This window comes from Podarcis tiliguerta (assembly GCF_965153285.1).
Source record: "Podarcis tiliguerta genome assembly, chromosome: 7".
NCBI lineage: Eukaryota > Metazoa > Chordata > Lepidosauria > Squamata > Lacertidae > Podarcis > Podarcis tiliguerta.
In genome coordinates, this window is record NC_139540.1 from 63,700,625 (window position 1) to 63,719,287 (window position 18,663).

An 18,663-nucleotide genomic window follows, 5' to 3' on the forward strand; every position below is an offset into this window, starting at 1 on the left:
GGGCTAGCGCTGGCTGAGCTGGCCTAGGCTTGGCGGAGGTCAAACAAGGCTTTTAAACAATGCTACACCACCCTTTTTGCGGCTTAACTAACGCTGGGTTGCCAGGTCATGTGACCTAGCTGAAGGGGCTTAGGATCCCCTTCACACACGCTTTTCAGGGCTTACACCAGCCTAAGCACCACTAGGATAGGTGAGATACACATCTCCAGCTAAACTGAGGATAAAGGAGTTATGCTGGTTTAGCCAGGCTGTGTTAGGAATCTCCCAGCTCAGCTGGAGACCTGCTGGATCCTAACCTACTCATCCTGGCAGATCTCGCTATGGAATTGCTCCCCAGATCACAATCTATTGGATGCTTCCAGTTTTGCAGCAGGCTCTCCCTTGCACTGGTTTTGTTTTAGGACTTTTCTGACTGGGATTTTCTGCTGTTCTGCTGTTCTGATTCATTTTGACTTTGTTTGAATGTGTGTGTTTCAAAATGTACTTTATGGTTTATGTAAACCTCCTGGAGAACTTTGCTGCATGAGCCCTACAGTCATACCTCAGATTACAAACACTTCAGGTCGCACATTTTTGGGTTGCGCACGCCGCCGAACCCAAAAGTACCAGAACAGGTTACTTCCGGGTTTTGGCACTCATGCATGCACAAAGCACTAAATTGCGCTTTGCGCATGCACAGAAACACCAAACCGTGACCCACGTGTGCACAGATACGGTTGTGAACGTGCCTCCCGCATGGATCACATTTGTAACCCATTTACACTGTATATGGATGTGTCCATATTAATTATGATAATGATTGCAAAGTCCCAAGAGCGGATTATCAGTCCATTTTTTTCACAGGGAACTCTGGGAACTGTGGCTGTGTGAGGGGAATAGGGGTCTTTTAACAACTGCCAGCTCCCTTAACAAACTACAGCTCCCAGAATTCTTTGAGGGAAGCCGTGACTATTCAAAGTGGTACCATAGTGCTTTAAACGCATGGCGCAAATGTGACCAGGTTTCATCCCGCTGCTGTGCTCTTGGGGCAGTCCCCACCTCTCAGCTTAACCACCTGCCAGCTAACATCTCTCAAAAGAGTTTTTGTGAGGAGAAAGTACAGAGAAAGAGAAGCACATATGGTATCTTGAATTCCTTAAGGAAAGGCAGGTTGTTGTCATTGTTAGTAGTAGGTGTGTGTGTGTGTGTGTGTGTGTGTATGTCTCATGGGGAATGAAAAAGGAGAGGCATGGGTTTGCCTAAAGTTTCAATATGCTCAGTTATAGATGGCTTCTGTATAGATGCAATTCTAAATTGAAATCTGAATACAGTGCATCTCATCAGAATGGGGAAATGACTGCTGAGAAGAGTGTTGGACTTTGGGCTTTCATCAGCTCCCAGTGCGAAATCACAATTCGGTGCGCCTGCCTCTCACCCATTGTTGTGGGGCCCACCCTGTAGCATCTCCTCACAGTAGCATAGTTAGCCAGGGGTGGGAGCAGTCCGCACTGGGGGGGGGGAGGGGTCTGTAGTGCATCATCATGGTGGCTGCTGTTTGCTTCCTAAACAAAGCCCAACAACTTTAATCCACCCCAGGCACTGGCATGGGTTGCTGTTGTTGTTGTTGTTTAGTCGTTTAGTCGTGTCCGACTCTTCGTGACCCCATGGACCAGAGCATGCCAGGCACTCCTGTCTTCCACTGCCTCCCGCAGTTTTGTCAAACTCATGCTGGTAGCTTCGAGAACACTGTCCAACCATCTCGTCCTCCATCTTCCCCTTCTCCTTGTGCCCTCCATCTTTCCCAACATCAGGGTCTTTTCCAGGGAGTCTTCTCTTCTCATGAGGTGGCCAAAGTATTGGAGCCTCAGCTTCAGGACCTTTCCTTCCAGTGAGCACTCAGGGCTGATTTCCTTCAGAATGGATAGGTTTGATCTTCTTGCAGTCCATGGGACTCTCAAGAGTCTCCTCCAGCACCATAATTTAAAAGCATCAATTCTTCGGTGATCAGCCTTCTTTATGGTCCAGCTCTCACTTCCATACATCACTACTGGGAAAACCATAGCTTTAACTATACAGACCTTTGTTGGCAAGGTGATGTCTCTGCTTTTTAAGATGCTGTCAGTGCTCCCCAAATCTGCCTATGGAGGAGTGCAGAGAGAAGAAATGTCATGGTACATCTGTAGCAGCAGAACTGGACGCCTTCATCTGCCCCACCTGCAATTAAACATGTCTCTCTTCTATCGGTCTCTACAGCCACAGTGGGTGCTCTCCAACAGTTTGACTTTACCCCCAAAGGTACACTCTTCCAGCTCTGAGGGCCTTCTGGCGGTTCCCTCGCTGCGAGAAGCCAAGTTACAGGGAACCAGGCAGAGGGCCTTCTCTGTAGTGGCACCGGCCCTGTGGAACGCCCTCCCATCAGATGTCAAAGAGAAAAATAATTACCAAACTTTTAGAAGACATCTGAAGGCAGCCCTGTTTAGGGAAGCTTTTAATGTTTAATAGGTTATTGTATTTTAGTGTTTTGTTGGAAGCCGTCCAGAGTGGCTGGGGAAACCCAGCCAGATGGGCAGGGTATAAATAATAAATTATTATTATTATTATTATTATTATTATTATTATTATTGGCTCCCAAAATGGACGGATGTCAGCAACAATGGAGAAGACCATCAGGGGTAGAGGACCAAACTCACGCAGGGTTTCCTCTGCCAATGCTTGGAGCTTCCTGGCCTATATCCTCCCCCACCCCTCTTGTTTTCACTGCCTGCTCATGGCCATTTTCGCATCACCTCAAAAAGAGGACAGAATTGCATAAAATTCACGTGGGCCCATTTTTCTCTATAGATTCAAATGTAGACATTTGACCTGTGTGCCAATGCTCATTCTGGAGCCCGTTGGGACTGGTTGGGCAAAAGGCAAGGAGCCCAACAGTAGGTGGAGCCAGAGCCAACCGCAGGCAAGGGCGACTAACTCTGGTTTTCTCCCGCCCCTCTCCTCCCTGCTGACTTCTCCAAGATCTACAAAGAGGAGGAAGCTGCCCACCAGTGCCACGCTTGTGGGGGAAAAGGCAAGCAGGGCAGACTGAGGTTGCTGGAGCATTGTCCCAGTCGCTGTATTGGCTCTGCTGCCACTGTGTACATGAAATGAAGGTGAAATAATTCTGGGAATCTCCTGCAGGCCAATCAGGTTTGTGGATTCACTTCCAGCTGGAGCTGGATTGGGTGGCTCCTGCGGACCAATCAGACTGCTGCATTGTTCTAGGACTAATCAGACTGCTGCATTCTGGACCCTATTTTTCTAGGACCAATCAGACTGCTGCATTCTGAATCCTATTGTTCTAGGACCAATCAGATTGCTGCTTTTTGGATCCTCTTCAACTCAGTACATAACAGAAGGTGATGAGAATTAAGATGTTCAGATGCTTGGACAAGTGATAGGATTGGCAGTGCCACTGCTAAAGATGCTCTTGGCCTGCCTGCCCCGCACAGTTTGCTCTAGAACTGACTCGAATTTCACCTTTGCCTGCCCCACAACTTTCTTGTTGTGAGGATAAAAAAGAGAAGATCTGAAAAATGCACATTTCACCCTCATCTCTCTCTTTTGCTGGATCCATAACCCATGAAATAAGTAGGCTTCAGTGAGTGAGTGAGTGAGAGAGAGAGAGAGAGAGAGAGAGAAGGGGCAGATTTATTTTTTATTGTTATTACAACGCAGGTGGTACTTTCATTCTTCACCGTTTAGTTTCAATGTGCCTGAGATCTCCTTTCTTCTCAGAGAGGTTTCCCTGCTGAGTACAATATGAGTGATATCAACAGTACTTTGTGCACAAGGCAGTGTTTTCCGAACTCCAGATAACCGTTTTCTGAATTTAAAATTATAATACGTCCATGATACAGGTGCTCTGGAAGCACTGGTTTTCAGCGTGTGGAAGTGTAAACAAGTAGCACAGCCTAAAGAAAATAAAGAGCAAATCCAGCATCTCAAATTGTGGTTTGAGTAAATATGCAACAGCAACAATAATGGCAAAAGTCCTTAGTGAAAATGTTGTTTTTTCAGTAAAGATGGCTTTCTCACTACAGGAGTAATATTGCTCTTTCGAGTCCTTCACTTTCCACATGGTTATAAACCAAACTCATTCTGCATAAGAAGATGTTACATTTAATATTATGCTGCAAGGCTTTGTGATCTAGCATATTCCTGAGCAGTTAAAAATTATATATATTTACAGTGGTACTGCGGGTTACATACACTGCAGGTTACAGACTCTGCTAACCCAGAAATATTACCTCGGGTTAAGAACTTTGCTTCAGGATGAGAACAGAAATCGTGCTCTGGCGGCACAGCAGCAGCGGGAGGCCCCATTAGCTGAAGTGGTGCTTCAGGTTAAGAACAGTTTCAGGTTAAGAATGGACCTTTGGAACAAATTAAGTACTTAACCTGAGGTACCACTGTATATATATTTACACTGTTGCCGGGAAAGTTCAGCAAAGCTCTGTCATGGGAAAGAAGGGGAACCCCCATTGCTAGCAGCTCCTCAAAATGCTTGATATATATATTTTTTAAAGATGTCCTTCAGTAATGTTTCCACAGTTTTGTCACTGTCCCCAGGCTTTGCCTTCAGTCTGTCATGCAGAACCTTGGGTTGAGGTGAACAACAGAATGTCACATGACAAGCATGGGGTGAAGTTAACAGGAGATGGGGTGAATCACAACACATCTGTGAAAGGAGGAGAATATGGAGAATAGAAAGCGCAAGAGGGGAGGAGAAAAGAGAACTGGGGGAGGAAATTTTATGTGCTAGACACTCGTGGGATGAGGAAAAAATATCATGCTTTACACGATGCTGATTGCAGAAACAGGAAAGAAGAAAGTTATATGTGCACTATACCCTGCCTCCAACATTTCTCCAATGAAAATAGGGGTGTCCCATCCCATAATAAGAATTATACTATCTGACTGGGTTGCCCCAGCCTCTCTGGGTGGCTTGCAACATATATAAAAACATAATAAAACATTAAACCTTTTTTTAAAAAACAGTATACATGGCTGCCTTCAGATGGCTCAAGGGTCAGATAACTCCATACTCTCCAACATCTCTTATGAAAATAGGGACATCCTAAGGAAAAGTGGGACATTCTGAGATCAAATCAGAAACCGGGACAGCTTCTGCAAATCCTTGGAAAATAGGGACATTTGGACGGTCTGGTGTGTCAAGGCTGGTTGGGGAAATGGGCCAATCAAGTGGGCCCCACTTGATTGGCTAATTCCGGGATTCTCCTGTAGGCCAATCAGGTTGCGGATTCACTTCCACCTGGAGTTGGATTGGGTGGCTCCTGCGGACCAATCAGACTGCTGCATTCTGAATCCTATTGTTCTAGGACCAATCAGACTGCTGCATTCTGAATCCTATTGTTCTAGGACCAATCAGACTGCTGCAATTTGGATCGTATTCAACTCAGTACATAACACAGGTTGTACTATTACTGTGGATTGGGAGGTCCTGTGTCACAAGATGGCGTCTCCGTGAGATCAGAAATGCACTAGAAAGTGTGGAATAGCACTTGCTTTCTTTACATTCCATTCCTCACTACTATGAGCTGCTAAAGAGCATGATATCCACACTCGACTCCAAGTATATTTCACCCTGGATTGGACAGCATGTGACTGAATCCCGTTTGAAAACAGCAACACCCAGAGTGGTTTTTCTGAGGGAATGTTTTGTCTTTCCAGAGAGGATGTGTCAGGGGTTAACCTTGCGAATGCAAACTTTGTGCTCTACCACAATCGGCTCCAAGTCTGAGAGCTAAGCTTATCCTAACAGGAAGCGGTCAATTTGAGATGGCGTGCGAGTTTCTGGAGTTTCAAAATGGCCGGGCCCTCAGGCATGGAGGCATGCTGACTGACAGACTCGCAAACTTAGCAGGAGATTATAGTTAACTCTGACAACTTGAATCAGTATATACCTTTGAGAAGCTGGGACCTTGAGACCCTCCTTCTCTTTGGCTTCAGTGCTCCTTCCACCTTGTGGGTCTCAGTAGCCAAACTCGTATCGTGTATGTGACCCCCTCTTTCCGGGCCCTTGGTTTGTAGGGTTTGCTGCCTGGTCACGGGCAGCATGACCGTTGCTTTGGGGCTTTCCCCCACTCAGCAACTTCCTTCAGGCTTTTCTTTTCATTTTGAACCATCTTTCTCATGCTTTCTCTCTCAACTGGTGCCCCCCCTCCTGTTAGCATAATTCTACCCCTCCTTTCTTTTTCTTTTGTCTCTCTTAAATAATCTTTATTAATTTAAATCACACACTTATACAAAGAATTTACAATCTCATACTACAAAAAGAAAATTAAAGAAAAAAGTATTAAGAAAGAAAGAAAAAAATACAGAAAAAAGAAAGGAGAAAAAGCAAATTTACGTACATGAAAAAACCTTAATCTTCCTAATTAATGCTTAATTAAACACTTAAATAAAAAAGACTTCTGACAAAATGAGTCTTCCAATCACTCTCATTGTACTGTTTATACTGTCGTTTTTTCGCACAGTTTTTTTATCCTTTAATATTGTTCCCGTCTACTCCACAAACGGTATTTGTTGTGTTTACAAGTGTCTCTCAAGTTCTGCTAATATGGTGTGGTTGGTACCATATGATCTTATATGATCCTTAAATATTCTCCATTCTCCAAATATTTTCTGGTTCAATACTCCTCTAACTCTTCCCGTCTCTCCTACCCCTCCTTTGTCTTGGAACACTAAACCTTTACTTCACGTGGGTATGCTAGTTAGAAGTCAAACACTTACTTATTTTTAAAAACGAACCAGGTGAAAACGAACATACAGTAGTAGTGCGTGTACCTGTCTGTATAGGAGAATCTGTAGCTTCCAGTGGGCTATGGGGATAGCTTTCCCCCCTCTCTGTCCATATCTGCAGGGAGTGGTGATTCATATAAGCCCTGAACCAAGTCTATGCCATCTCAGGAAGACAGGAATTGTCAATGTGGCAATGCTGTGTACAACTCCCATCAGCCCCAGCCAGCTCAGCTGATGGAAGCTGTAGTCCAATGATATCTGTGTATCCACATCAGGTTGACAAAAAGCTGCAGGAATGTGTCTTAGTATTTTGGTCCACACAAAACCTGGAAATTCAGTATCAGGGCCATGGGCGTAGCCAGGATTTATTTTAGGGAGGGGGGCAGGGTTTTTTGTCAGGGAGGAAGAATCGAGTTATCTGTGATGCACTTGGTCAGTTAGTTAAGTATTTTTATTTATTTTCTTGATTTTGGGGGGCAGCTGTTCCCCCTGCAACCCCCCTGGCTACACCCATGATCAGAGTTGGTTCAATCTGTCCAAGCCACACACAAAGAAACCCTAACATTGTATCCTGTAATGTAGCATTAAAAAGGTAAAGGTACCCCTGCCCGTACGGGCCAGTCTTGACAGACTCTAGGGTTGTGCGCCCATCTCACTCAAGAGGCCGGGGGCCAGCGCTGTCCGGAGACACTTCCGGGTCACGTGGCCAGCGTGACATCGCTGCTCTGGCGAGCCAGAGCCGCACACGGAAACACCGTTTACCTTCCCGCTAGTAAGCAGTCCCTATTTATCTACTTGCACCCAGGAGTGCTTTCGAACTGCTAGGTTGGCAGGCGCTGGGACCGAACAACGGGAGCGCACCCCGCCGAGGGGATTCGAACCGCTGACCTTTCGATCGGCAAGCCCTAGGGGCTGAGGCTTTTACCCACAGCGCCACCCGCGTCCCAATGTAGCATTACTACACAGTTTATTACCAGATTTCACATATTAGGCTGTATCCTATAAGTGAAATCAACAGTCAAGATTTTTCTACCAAGGATTACAGTGCCAATTATCAGCAACAAATGGATGTTATCTGTGAAATGTGGTATGTGACTCTAACGCTGCTTTGCCGCGAATCATAGAATCTTTGAGCTGGATGGGACCATAGAGTCATCTAGTCCAGCCCCCCTGGAATGCAGGAACCTCGGCTAAAGCATCCATGACAGATGACCATCCAACCTCTGCTTAAAAACTTCCAAGGAAGGAGAGTCCACAACCTCTTGTGAGAGTTGGTTCCACTTCCAAACAGCTCTTACTCTCAGAAAGTTTCCCCCCTGAATGTTTAGTCAGAACCTCCTTTCTTGTAACTTGAAGTCTTTGGTTCGAGTCCTACCCTCCAGAGCAGGAGAAAACAAGCATGAGATAAACATAGTATCTCAAGATAGCCTTAGTTCCAATTTAAAGGTAAAGGTAAAGGGACCCCTGACCATTAGGTCCAATCGTGGCTGACTCTGTGGTTGCGGTGCTCATCTCACTTTATTGGCTGAGGGAGCCGGCATACAGCTTCCAGGTTATGTGGCCAGCATGACTAAGCCGCTTCTGGCGAACCAGAGCAATGCATGGAAATGCCATTTACCTTCCTGCCGGAGCGGTACCTATTTATCTACTTGCACTTTGACATGCTTTCGAACTGCTAGGTGTGCAGGAGCAGGGACCGGGCAACGGGAGCTCACCCTGTTGCGGGGATTCGAACTGCTGACCTTATGATCGGCAAGTCCTAGGCTCTGTGGTTTAACCCACAGCATCACCTGCGTCCCTACTTCCAATTTACTTAGAAGTAAATTCCATACATATATTTATATTTACACGCTGTTGATCATGTTAGTGCATGGTTTTTCTTCCAAAAATAGCCAGCTGAGGGAACCCAATCTGGATCGGGACCCTAGAGGGATGGTAAGGGAGTTTAGCCCACTGCTGTAGTCCTAGTTTAGCTCAGCCCCATCCACACAACTTGTATGCAGGAAAAGCTACCATTGAAGTGAGGTACATTTGCACTTGGCGTGAGAGAAAACCTCTCCCATCGAGAAAGAGCCAGGAAGGGAGACTCCAGTGTGTCAAACGCCTTTTACTTCACAAATTCTTCAAGTGGTTTTTCTCTCAGAGCACAAAATCTTTATAACAACTAATGACCTAGTATAAAAGGGTGGCTTGAAAGAGTTTCATTCTTCCTCCACACAGTGTTCACTTCAGCCTCTCTTGGGAGTTCTTAAGACAAATGCTGTTCGCATGTGCTTCTGAGTGAGTCCCCTGCGTGGGGAACTCCCCTCTCTGGGGAAATTCAGGTGTAGTCACAAAAGGGGGGGGGGGAGTCCCCAATGATGAGACCACAGTGCACAAGACCTCTCCTCTGCAAAAATGGCCATGTGGCTACAAAAACTTTTGCAGTAACCCTATCTTGTTCTACAGTGGGTATAATTTGAGAGGAGAGCAAGAATTGTCAACAGTGCTCTTCGGAAGCACAGCTATGTATTAATTCCAGACACCAGTCCCAGATTTACAGAATCTGTCCCACTTTTTGGTTTGATCCTAGAATGCCCTGCTTTTCCTTAGGATGTCCCTATTTTCATTGAAGAAATGTCAGAGGGTATGGAAGGAGGTCCCTATTTTAATCAGAGTAATGTTGGAGGGTATGGAGTTATCCAACCCCTGAACCATCTGAGAGCAGCCCTGAATGGGGAAGTTGTTGTTTTAAAAAAGTGTAATATTTAATTGATTGCTTTCGAATTATGGAGGAGATTCTTGAGAGTCCCATGGACTGCAAAAAGATCAAACCTATCCATTCTGAAGGAAATCAGCCCTGAGTGCTGACTGGAAGGACAGATCCTGAAGCTGAGGCTCCAATACTTTGGCCACCTCGTGAGAAGAGAAGACTCCCTGGAAAAGACCCTGATGTTGGGAAAGATTGAGGGCACTAGGAGAAGGGGACGACAGAGGATGAGATGGTTGGACAGTGTTCTTGAAGCTACCAGCATGAGTTTGACCAAACTGCGGGAGGCAGTGGAAGACAGGAGTGCCTGGCGTGCTCTGGTCCATGGGGTCATGAAGAGTCGGACGAGACTAAATGACTAAATAATAACAACAATGTTTAATTATGTTTTTTAAAATGTTGGAAGCCACCCAGAGTGGCAGGGGCAACCCAGTTAGATGGGTGGGGTATAAATAGTAAAAGTATTAGGACGTCCCTATTTTCGTCAGAGAAGTGTTGGAGGGTATATAATACTCCACTATGCTCCTTGCACATTTATGCACAACTTTTATATAAATACATAAATGAAAGTAACAATGCAGCAGAAATGAAAGCTACAAAGCTCTTGTCTCCTGTACATATTGTCATAGACCCAGGGTGGGGGCAAAACCCTAGAAATGAATAAATGGTAGGATTTTGATTATTTGGGATGTGAAGAGAGAAATACAAGCTTCAGAGGAATTCCTGGGCTTCCCTAGGCAAAGCAACCTGGCCAAGGTAGAAACAATACAGGGCCATTGAGGGCCACTGGCAATGCAAGAGAACTGTCCTCCTCACCTTGCCTTGAGGTGTGAACAGAGACTGAGAGTTTGCAAGGTTGCCAGGGTAACTGTGGTTGAGGTGACAGGAAAAGAGTTTTGAGCAAGGGTTGCTGGGAAGAAGGAAAAGGAAGAGACATGGATCCATCTTGGGCAGGCTGGCTGCAGGCTGGCTGGGAGAAATGCCTTGGACTCCAAGGCTGCACTGCTGTGGGGTATAAGCCCCTCTCGAAATGACCATGCTGTAAGATCTGGACTCCCTCCTTGCAGACTGAAGGTGTAAATAGGTGAATAAACCATATTTCTTAAAGCTTCAACATTAGTCCGTCCAGTCAGTCCATGACATCATATCTATCACGTTTCAATAGATCGTGCACAATGCAACTTGAGTAACGTTCTGCCACCTCATCAGTGGACCAAACCAGGAAAAACGTGATTGCATGATCTTATGAAACCAAAACGACGAATTTAAAACATGACCAAAATGGAAGCAATAAGCTGTCAGTAATAGCTGGGCCTTGAATTAGGGGCTTTCATATCGCTATCCTGTGGTGAGCTACTCAAGACAAAAGAGCGAAGTCTCTAGGAAGGTGACAGACTTTTAGCAGAACAGAAAGCATAAAGCACGCTGCAGTTATGCGCTCGCCCACTCTTTCCCTGAAACCTGGAATCTTCATCAATGCCATCTGAGGCGCAGAGAATGGATGTACCTGTCAATTTCAGTTTCTCTCGGTTTCTTATTTTTCCAGCCTTAGGTTCACATCTTCACTAGTTCATTTATTATTGTTAAAACCGCATGAAAATTCACCGGCGAATTAGTGCAAATTTTCCCTGAACATCTACATTTTAATACACTTTTGCCTGATATATGCATTTTTACATGCCATTTCCTCTAACAGAATCTGTTATTTTCACAAATATATGCATTTTGATGAACATGTTGCGCAAGTATACGCATTCGTGTACGCGTTCCTTGGCCTAAGAACTAAAAGGTCCCAGCATTCTTTGTTAGAGAAGCCACCCAATCACTTTGGCTGTCCTTTTATTGTGCCTTTCCCAGCTGGTTCCCAAAAGATAAGGCCTTAAAGCACCTCTGATGCACCTCAACTCTGCCCTCCAGATGTGCACTCAACTCCGCCCTCCAGATGTTTTGGAACTACAACTCCCATCATCCCTAGCTAACAGGACCAGTGGTCAGGGATGATGGGAATTGTAGTCTCAAAAACATCTGGAGGGTCAGGTTTGCCTATGCCTGGTCAAGATGGTCTGTGAACTTAAAACTTTCTAGGGAGGTGTTATGTACTGAGCTTGGATCCTAGAACAATAGGGTGGTAGGATCCTAGAAGGCAGCAACCTGATTGGTCTACAAGAGCCGCCCAATCTGGCTCCAGGAGGAAGTGAATCAGGAACCTAATTGGCCTGCAGGAGCAGCCCAATCCAGCTCCAGGAGGAAGTGAATCAGCAACCTGATTGGCCGGCAGGCACAGTCCAATCAGGCTCCAGGAGGGGAGTTGAATCAGCCAATCACACAGGACCCATTGTGAAAATAATATATATATAGCCAGAGGTTTTGGGGGAAAGCCACTCACTCACTGTTTACCACAAGCTAAAATAAAGAGCATGAAATCAACACTCAACTCCTAGTATATTTCTGGAGGGATATGTGGCATGATTAGTACGCCACACATGGCCCATAGCTTCCTGCTGAAATCCTGCAATTTTTCATCACACACACACAAAAACACATTATGGGGTGTGTTCCTGCTTTCGGGGCACTGTAGCACTGGGGTGCTCTGGCAATGTGCTAATGTGGTGTTTTCCAGATGTTATGGAATTACAACTCCCATCATCCCTGACCATACTGGCTCCCTCGCATCTATGCCTGTGTTAGATCAGTTTGTGTTCAGTGAGGAGAGAACTCCTACTAAGCGAGGAGTTGGGAACCTTTGAACCTCCAGATGTTTCTGGACCACCCCTCCCATCAGCCCTCGCCAGTATGGCCAATAGTCAAGGTTGATGGGAGTTGTAGTCCAACAACTCTCAGGAAGGCCAAAAGTTCCCCATCCCTGAATTAAGCCAAACCTTGTCTTAGCTCAGTGTGGTGCAGGAACATAAAGGACCAGGGAGGCTGCAAGCTTCTCTCTGGGAGCCACACATTCACGTAGTTCCACTAAGCTCTAAGCTGTAGTTTGGTTCACTGAGAACAAACCATAGTATGCATCCTGTGTTGGACTTCAAACTATGAATGCCAAAGAGTAACACATCTGCAGTTTGGGGTTGGCAGCCTCTTATAATGTGCTTGTGTGCTTGTAATCTCTGGTGTGGGAATATAGAAGCAAATCCACGAAGCTCATCTGAGATTATAAACACCTATGAATGTCAACATCCACCACATTTGGAAACAGTCAAGGAAGAGTCTTCCAGCACTTTAAAAAGTAACAAATATATTGTGGCAAAGAAAAAGTAAAAAAACAACACACCCAGCAAATACATTGTGGCATAAAATGTCCACAAAAGCTTATACCATAACAAATTTGTTTAGTCTTGAAGATGACTAAACAATGTTTAGTCTCATTGTTGCCTATATGTATTTGTATCTACACACTTCTGTTACAAACATCCTCCAATTCTATACTTCATGTGTGGGGAACCTTTGGCTTTCCAGATGTTGTAGAACCTGCTATACTAATTTACCTGGAAGTAAACCTCATTGTGTTGGGACGCGGGTGGTGAGTGGGTTAAACCACAGAGCCTAGGGCTTGCCAATCAGAAGGTTGGCGGTTCGAATCCCCGCAACGGGGTGAGCTCCTGTTGCTCGGTCCCTGCTCCTGCCAATCTAGCAGTTCGAAAGCACGTCAAAGTGCAAGTAGATAAATAGGTACCACTCCAGCGGGAAGGTAAACGGCGTTTCTGTGCGCTGCTTTGGTTCGCCAGAAGCGGCTTAGTCATGCTGGCCATGTACACCGGCTCCCTCAGCCAATAAAGCGAGATGAGCGCTGCAACCCCAGAGTAGGCTATGACTGGACCTAATGGTCAGGGGTCCCTTTACCTTTACCTAAACCTCATTGCACTCAACAGGACATATGCAGTCCATATGTCCAAACAGGTATCTAAATATTGATCACTATAAGCCACGTGTTTAAACGTAGAAAGGGCAGCAAGATCTTCAGACCACAAATTAGGGGATGGTGAGTTTTTGCCCTTCTGGCTTTGCAATTCAAGTTCCTTTGTCATCGTACATTTTGAGACGTCCTCCTGTATATGCAATTTTGAGTTAGAGGATACTGTTGACTGGTTCTGTGCTGAAAATCATGTTGAGATGCACAGCTGACTAAGCCGGTGAAACACACCTGCTTCACGACGACAGAAGAAACAGTGAAACTCTGAAAATGGTTTGATATGGTTTCAGCTCTGAAACTACGACAAGACATTTCGGCAAAATACTCCAACCAACACAGGAAACCTACCTTCATTTCTATAGTGACTTACCCCCCGAATATTTGGCCAGATACTATCAGTTTATATTAAACAGTAAAATTACTCAGCAGTGGAAAAGCTCCTAAATATGAAATTGTCTCTCTACATTACAGCACTGCCCAGATATTCAAGCAGATTAAGATAAGTTTCATTTTCTGTGCGACAGTGACAAATAAAGGAACCATCACAGCAGGTGAAATAACAACAACAATAATATAAAAGGATATTGTGAAATTTCCTGGAGTGGCTGCTTGCTTTTATTTACAGAAATATTTGGTCAAGTGATTTGTTTGCTAGTGAAATGACTTTGCTGAGGGTGACAGTTTCCAGTGGAAAGCTGTGGCAAAGACTATTATATTTTGGGTGCCTTTCCTCATGTTCCATCATTAGATGAAGTGCATCATGGAGGTTCAGAAGGGTGGGGTATAATAATAATAATAATCATCATAATAATAATAATAGCCTGCTCTGAGGTAAGGTCTGGCACTGACACCGTATTATTTCCAGTATCAGATTAAACCCCTTTTGCCTCAGCGTTTTACATTAGGGCATTTCTAGCTGGCTGAATGGTTTTTAATTCTTAACTTTAGGGAATTGTTGGTGATGCTTTATTTTGCAATTCTTGATTTTAAATTATTTTATCTACCCTGAAATCAATTTTTGGATGAAGCAGGACAGTGGCACAAAAACCTCCCCGGTCCATTCAGCTTCCACTTTGTAGAAGTCACCAGTTCACATACCGTATTTTTTGCTCTATAAGACTCACTTTTTCCCTCCTAAAAAGGGGAAATGTGTGTGTGTCTTATGGAGTGAATGCAGGCTGCACAGCTATCCCAGAAGCCAGAACAGCAAGAGAGATCGCTGCTTTCGCTGCGCAGCGATCCCTCTTGTTGTTCTGGCTTCTGAGACTCAGAATATTTTTTTTCTTGTTTTCCTCCTCCAAAAACAAGGTGTGTCTTATGGTCTGGTGTGTCTTATAGAGTGAAAAATACGGTATTTCCTGTCTCTTTGATTACATACTTGCCTTCTAGCAGGGAGAGGTGGGCTGTCATTGCAGTAGCTGCCACCCTGATTGCAAAGTAACTCTTTCTCCTCTTATGTCTGGGGTGAGGGTTAACTTTGGGTGCTTTTTCCAAGGTGAAATTTAACAATGGAGAGCAATGATTTTTAGTGGACTTCCTCCTCTGCACTGGCCAGCGCCATGCAATGACAGAACCTGGACAGAGAGGAACTGGCTGAGGTTTATGCATTTTGTGGTCCTAAAGGTGGGAGTATGTCATTGTTTGCCTGTCACTTCCCATCCAAAATGTAGGCCACAGGAAGCTTTGGGAACTTCACACAGGCCATGCCATCTACACAGTCACAATAACAATGGGATGAAGGCGCCCTTCCTCCTACAACAGGTCCTGGGCTTGACAGACCTTCCTTTTTCCATCTGTCCAATTTATCAAGACAGAGATTTGCAACAAGTGTCACTCTAGTACTACCCTTTTCTGCATCTGGTTAGGACCTTTGCTGAATTTGAACAAAGGCCAACAATGTGCAGAACCATCCTTCAGATTGCAAAAGGGAACTCTGGTTATTCTTCATTTTTTGAGGGACTTGGGCTTTTGAGAATGGAGCTATGAGTCAGGGTAGTGAACCTGTGGTTTTCCAGATGTTGCTGAACTCTAGCTACCTTTGGCCTCAGCCAGGGGTGATGATAGCTGTGGTCCAACTACATCAGGAAAGTCACCTGGTCCATTTCCTTGCTATAAATAGGCACAGACATACAAGCAAAATATATGGAAGTCAACCAACAAAGTATTTTTGGCTTTTTATCTCTATTATTCTCAGCTGTGCAAAATTGGCTATGATGCCTTTTTTTTGTTGCTGGAGGAATGCCTTATTCTTATCACTGTATGACAGATTACTGAAGGATGACACTATTTTGCCTGGTGGGCTGTACCTAATCCCAGCCATCCCTTTAGGCTGAGAGAGAAGTGTGGCTCATTTAGTATATGGCATTAAATCAGAATGACCATAGGGCTTCCTGAGTGGGTTTTTTAATGTACAAAATCCATACCCCCGGTCCGAGATATCTATTTTCTCCATACTATCACAATCATGGGTGCCCACTGAACTATATACATGCTGCAGTTGTAAGAGTCCTTGGGATTTCGATGTGAAAATTCTAGCAGAAGCTCATTGTGCAGCCAATTGTCTCATAGCCTAAATTAAACAATACAGCTTGGAGAGAGATACAAACATGATAAATTAGCACCTAATACAGTGGTACCTTGGGTTAAGAACTTAATTCATTCCGGAGGTCCGTTCTTAACCTGAAACTGTTCTTAACCTGAAGCACCACTTTGCCTCCCGCTGCTGCCACGCTGCCCGAGCACGATTTCTGTTCTCATCCTGAAGCAAAGTTCTTAACCTGAGGTACTATTTCTGGGTTAGCGGAGTCTGTAACCTGAACCGTCTGTAACCCAAGGTATCACTGTATTGGAGTAACGTCTTAATTATGTCCTATTTCTTTTATGGAATATGAGCAGGGTTCCTCTTGAGATGCTATGAATCTTATTTCCTGGCCTCCAAAAAGGAATCTTGTCTTAGCTTGCAAGACAAACATTCCAGCCCTATAAATTATTCTCTGGCCTGGATGTGAATCAAAGCTGGAAAAGGGGGTCAAGTCATTCCTTTCTCTCTCTAACTCCCTTGTTGCTTCAGTGATGGTGGGAAGTACAGTGGTACCTCGGGTTAAGTACTTAATTCGTTCCGGAGGTCCGTTCTTAACCTGAAACTGTTCTTAACCTGAAGCACCACTTTAGCTAATGGGGCCTCCCGCTGCCGCCACATCGCTGGAGCATGATTTCTGTTCTCATCCTGAAGCAAAGTTCTTAACCCAAGATACTATTTCTGGGTTAGTGGAGTCTGTAACCTGAAGCGTATGTAACCTGAAGTGTATGTAACCCGAGGTACTACTGTATCCCCCATTAAGGTAAAAGGCCCCCTGCTACATCTGTGAATCACCTGCACAGGGATATATGTATAGCACCACTAATGTCCTGGATTTCCAACACTGCACCTGAAGTTGACTTTTAACTCTGTTATTCTGTCTTCTGGCAAACAAGCAGGAGTGAGAAGATATGTACCGTAATTTCAATGAGGTGTATATCCAGAGGGATGCCATTAGATCCAGCTTGTCTCAGAATAAACCAAGTTTTGGGGGAAACCATTCCAGTTTTCCAAACACAGTTCCAAGCCTGACCACAGATGACTTTGCTCCGTCAGAGTGGAATCTGCTTGTGACCTGTCAGACCTGTGTCATACTTTGCTGGTATGTTGATTCCTGGTCCCTTTCATCAATGTTCTAACAGGCTATTGCAAACAGAATAAAGGATAGGGAGGAGGTGTGGTCTGCTTAAGTTACTAGCAACTGCAGATGCTTCTAAAGAAAAAGGCTTGTCAACTATAAGAATGGCTTTTAAATAGTGCGGTTCCATAAAGTTTTGGCTCTCCAGTTGCCGCACTCCAACTCCCATCAGCCCCAGTCCAGCATGGCCAACAGACAGGGATGATGAGAGTTGTAGTTCAACAACATTTGAAGAGCCACAGGTTCCCCACTCCTGCTGTAAACTATATTTGGGTTTTAAATTTATTCTTTTTTTTAACGTGCAGCTGTTTCAAGCTTGTTTCTCTAACTTTTGAGGTACCCAAAGCACCAGAAAACCATTAGCTACTGTAGGAGACCCAAAATGTTCTTAAAGCTTGTAGCTCTTTTACCTGGGCTGTGGGTTAAACCACAGAGCCCAGGACTTGCCGATCAGAAGGTCGGCGGATCGAATCCCTGCAACGGGGTGAGCTCCCGTTGCTCGGTCCCTGCTCCTGCCAACCTAGCAGTTCGAAAGCACGTCAAAGTGCAAGTAGATAAATAGGTACCACTGTGGCGGAAAGGGAAACTGGCCACATGACCTCCCGGAAGCTGTACACCGGCTCCCTCAGCCAATAAAGTGAGATGAGCGTCGCAACCCCAGAGTCGGCCACAACTGGACCTATGGTCAGGGGTCTCTTTACCTTTACCTTTAAGCTCCACTTCTCTTTTTAAGGGAGTATTTAACTGGGTACCAAACTGCGGGAGGCAGTGGAAGACAGGAGTGCCTGGCGTGCTCTGGTCCATGGGGTCACGAAGCGTTGGACACGATTAAACGACTAAACAACAACAATTTAACTGGGTGTAAACATGTGTAGGATTCCATTGCACTAAAGCTGAGTAGGTTGTGATGGATTAAAAACTGCATGCAGAAATCCCCACGATAGCTTCTGGTAAAAAATAACAACAGGGGTTTTGAGGGCAATGGAGGCGGAATTTGCAAAAACGGATGGGATGAAAACACGGCACACACGACAGCCGATAACACTACCTTCGACACGCCCACAAAACAACTCCTGCTTATCTCCAGCTCCGAAAACTTTGCTATAACTGGAACATCGAAATACACGTCGTGGTATACAATGTTCCAATGTAGCCATTTACTGGAAGAAAAAAAATATCCTGCAACGAGGGCTTGAACTCTTTTCTGACAAAGTGCTGATTTGCATGAACGGCAAAAAATAGAAATATTTTATATGCAAGAGAAGTAAGTCGCGGAATTGGGCTGCCCCTGCTCAGAAACTGAACGTCCACGCCCACAGTTCGCCTAGAAGCCCCAGACGCCGCTTACTCATCCTTCCAGGAATGAAAGCTCACGCTCCGCTACGCGTTCGAAAGGGCGGAGCCCGTGCTTGGCGCAGCGCATGCCGGGAGCTGTAGTCTTGGAGCCGCGGCTTAGCCCGGCGCGGGGTTAGCGTGAAAACTACGAGCCCCAGAGTCGCTGGCGG

The 18,663-nt window shown here is 45.1% G+C and overlaps 1 long non-coding RNA gene across 1 annotated transcript in view; it reads right to left on the reverse strand.

Annotated features, from left to right (window-relative positions):
• LOC310681770 overlaps window positions 1-18,663 on the reverse strand; it is a 90,436-nt gene that overhangs the window by 10,955 nt on the left and 60,818 nt on the right. The gene's annotated exons all lie outside the window — the stretch shown is intronic.